Consider the following 4,284-nt stretch of genomic DNA (forward strand, 5'->3'; position numbering starts at 1 on the left):
AGTATAATATGACAAATTAACTGCATGGTTTGACCGAATTTACAAGTTACATCCAACTGTATGAGGTGCGCCACCCGCCAGTTCAGATTAAAAATACTACAAATTAGTATACTATGACAAATTAACTGCATGGTTACACCGAATTTACAAGTTACATCCAACTGTATGAGGTGTGCCACCCGCCAGTTCAGATGAAAAATACTACAAATTAGTATACTATGACAAATTAACTGCATGGCTAGACCGAATTTACAAGTTACATCGAACTGTATGAGGTGCGTCACCCACCAGTTCAGATGAAAAGTACTACAAATTAGTATACTATGACAAATTAACTGCATAGTTAGACCGAATTTACAAGTTACATCCAACTGTATGAGGTGTGCCACCCGCCAGTTCAGATGAAAAATACTACAAATTAGTATAATATGACAAATTAACTGCATGGTTAGACCAAATTTACAAGTTACATCGAACTGTTTGAGGTGCGCCACCCGCCAGTTCAGATGAAAAATACTACAAATTAGAATACTATGACAAATTAACTGCATGGTTAGACCGAATTTACAAGTTACATCCAACTGTATGAGGTGTGCCACCCGCCAGTTCAGATGAAAAATACTACAAATTAGTATACTATGACAAATTGACTGCATGGTTAGACCGAATTTACAAGTTACATCGAACTGTATGAGGTGCGTCACCCGCCAGTTCAGATGAAAAATACTACAAATTAGTATAATATGACAAATTAACTGCATGGTTAGACCGAATTTACAAGTTACATGGAACTGTATGAGGTGTGCTACCTGCCAGTTCCGATGAAAAATACTACAAATTAGTATACTATGACAAATTAACAGTCACAGTGAAACCTTTCTTGATTTTTGTCAAAAAACTTACAGTATATGAACAGAGAAGTCACTGATTGTTGCAGTGAATATTTCTCCCTTGTATTCACCCAGTTCAATGTGAGAGCATTCGACTCTTCCATAATTACCTGATGTCTGGAACAAATTTACTTGACCCAGCTAAAACAGTTTGACCTAATAATGTTCACAAGGTATATCCAAAATGGCAATGAAACCTCTACCCTCCCAACTTTTGACACAAAGACATCAATTATTATTCACAATTGCATCACAATTTCCAATCAGCACTGTCTGTTTCTTGCATCTCAGGAAATTCCCTCCAATTAAATTTCAATGCTCAATTTCCTTCAGCACTGCATCTTGTGGTTGAAGTACAGGAAGGCCCTGGAAAAGAGTCACACCGGTCAATCAATCAATTTATATAATTTCATAATACCATTTTCGAAGAATGTTGTAACAAATCTGTTACGAAAAATAGTATTGCGTGACAAGCGTTACTTTCTAGACGCTTCGCGAGAGTTCGTAGTTTGTTTATATTTAGGTTTGTACGTAAGCGTTTCTAAATCGGTGTGTTTTGTAATCTTTCTATAATTAGATTGATTACTAATTTAGAAAGTTCTAGAAGGTTATTGTCAGAGTATATAAGTAGACGAGTCCAAATGGAGTGTTTTTCTAACTAGTTTTTCACAAGCGAAGAGAGTTGGCGTTAGCCGTGTTTATTCAAGTGTGACAGAAGCTGTGTGCATTCAAGTTGGCGGAGGCCGTGTAAGTTCGTCGAGTACGAGTTATTTAGAGTTTTACTTCGTGGAAACTACGTTCATTTTTTGGAATAAATCTTCTTGTTGTTGTTCCGACAACCCTGCGTTCAGTTTAGTTTGCAAGCTACCTTTCCTCAACACATACGAACTCGTAACATTGGGGGCCTGTCCGGGAGAGGAATTCATTTGTTTGCCTACTACAGAAACCAGGAAAGGACAATTCAAGAAGGAGTTACAGCTAAAGTAAGGAGGACTGTACAAGAGAGTATATTGTGTTTTTGCTGTGGAATACTGCTATGGAAATGGAAAAGCTTTTGCAGATGGGAAAAGAATTTGGATTGGAAGGAGCAAAGCTCCTCGAGTTTGTAGAGAAGCAACAAAAGTTAGAACAAGAAAGAAGGAGGGAAGAGGAAGAAAGAGAAGAAAAACGCAGACAATTAGAACAAGAAAGAAGGAGGGAAGAGGAAGAAAAAGAAGAAAAACGCAGACAATTGGAGGAAGAAAAACAAGAAAAACGAAGACAATTGGAGGAAGAAAGAGAAGAAAAGCGTAGGCGGTTTGAAGAAGAAAAGGAAGAGAAACATCGATTACTTGAAGAAGATAGAAGAAGAGAAGATGAAGAGAGAGAAACTAGGCGACAAGAACGCGAACTAAGAAAATTAGAGATGGAAGCCGAGCTGTTGAAACAGAAAGAGGCTATTGAAGCTGCAAAAAGAGAACATGAGCTGGAAATTGCACGTTTGGCTGTGGAGAGTGCTGACGGGCGTCCTGAAGTGAGAGAGGATCGGGCTAAGGCACCTAAACTCCCCTCGTTTGTTGATGGTAAAGACGATTTGGACGCGTATTTGCAGAGGTTCGAGAGATTTGCCGAGACAGCTAAGTGGAAAAAAGATGGATGGGCATAGAAGCTCAGTGCTCTGTTGTCTGGACGGGCACTAGAAGTGTACTCACGTCTATCGGAGGACGCAGCTAAGGATTATGACAAGGTAAAGATGGCGTTAATGAAGAGATATGACCTTACCGAAGACGGCTATCGTCGAAAATTTAGAGCATCCAAACCAGAAGTTGACGAAAGTGCGGAGCAGTTTATTGTGCGACTGGACAGATACCTGTTACGGTGGCTAGAGCTTTCGAATACTGCGCGAAGTTTTGATGGTCTTAAGGACTTGATCGTGAAAGAACAATTTATTGACTCTTGCCCCAAGGATTTGGCAATTCACCTGCGAGAAAGGGCACCTGAAACCCTAGCAAAGATTGCGAAGATCGCTGACCAGTACTTGGAGGCTCATGGTAAACATTTGTTCAGCTCAGCGAGCAGAAAGCCAACAGTGCAGCCTGAGAGGGACGAAGCCAAGAACATGCAGATTAATCCACCAGCTCTGCATTGCTTTAAGTGCAACACCCGAGGTCATAAAGCTGTCAACTGCCCAACCCTAACAAGAAAGTGTTTCCTATGTGGCAAGCTGGGACATGAAGCTAGAAACTGTCGATCAGGTGGACGCAGATCAGGAGGACAAAGTAAGGATGGTAACCCTGTGCAGCGTGGTCAAGTGAGTGCCAGTTGTTTAGTTCAACCACCTGAGGTTAAACCTACTGATGAAGAAGTTAAGGCCTGTATTAAAGATGATAAGCTGCTGTTAGCCTGTGGTAAGAAGATTCCATTGTTGAGTAGTGCTTGTGTTGAACCGTTGACTGGAGTGAGAAGTAAAATGCCTGTCGTGAAAGGTAGAGTTGGAGAGAAGCCTGTTGATGTCCTGAGAGATACTGGTTGTAGTGGAATTGTAGTAAAGAGGGACCTTGTGTCTGAGGATCAGTTTACTGGCGAATTTAATGTTATGCTGCTCATTGACAATACGGCAAGGAAAGTTCCCATCGCAAAAATTGATGTTGATACACCTTATCTCAAGGGCCAAGTGGAAGCGCAGTGTCTTCCCGATGCTGTTTATGATTTAATTATTGGTAATGTACCAGGCGCAAGAGCCGGTGACGATCCAGACCCAAGCTGGCAAGTTCCTGTGCAAGAAGCTTGTGCTGTAACCACGAGAAGTCAAGCTAAGAAAGCTGGAGAACATATTCCGTTGAAGGTACCGGATACCAAAGAAAGTCCTGTAGTTGACAGAGAAAAGCTCAAGCAGATGCAGCATGACGACGAGAGCCTACAGAAATTTTGGGAGAGAGATGACGTAGTTGTGAGAGGCCAGACTGAGACTTCATTTGAAGTGAAAGGTGGAGTTCTGCACCGCGTCTACAAGCACCCTTATGTGAACGGAAGTAAACCCCTGAAGCAGGTTATGGTTCCTGTGCAGCTGAGAAGTCGGATAATGGAACTAGCGCACGGATCGATCATGGGAGGTCATATGGGAATAAAGAAAACGACTGATAAGATTCAAAGCGCGTTCTACTGGCCAGGCATTCAAGGGGACGTGACTCGTTATTGCAAGTCCTGCGATGTATGTCAGAAGACAGTTAACAAGGGTTCCGTACCGAAGGTTCCCCTAGAGAAGATGCCATTAATTGACAAGCCATTTAAGAGAGTAGCAATCGACCTGGTTGGACCTATTGTTCCCCCGAGTGAGGACGGTCATAGATATATATTGACATTGGTCGACTTTGCAACTCGTTATCCTGAAGCTGTCCCACTAAAGAACATTGAT

The 4,284-nt window shown here is 41.7% G+C and overlaps 1 long non-coding RNA gene across 1 annotated transcript in view; it reads right to left on the bottom strand.

The window, feature by feature from the left end:
• Window positions 1–324: 324 nt before the first annotated feature.
• The window catches only part of LOC137988061 (uncharacterized), a 21,543-nt gene continuing 17,583 nt past the window's right edge, over window positions 325–4,284 (bottom strand). Inside the window, exon 4 of the long non-coding RNA XR_011120731.1 lies at window positions 325–1,256. This is a non-coding gene — a long non-coding RNA (uncharacterized lncRNA). The remainder of the gene's footprint in view (window positions 1,257–4,284) is intronic.

Source organism: Montipora foliosa, unplaced genomic scaffold (assembly GCF_036669935.1).
Source record: "Montipora foliosa isolate CH-2021 unplaced genomic scaffold, ASM3666993v2 scaffold_405, whole genome shotgun sequence".
NCBI lineage: Eukaryota > Metazoa > Cnidaria > Anthozoa > Scleractinia > Acroporidae > Montipora > Montipora foliosa.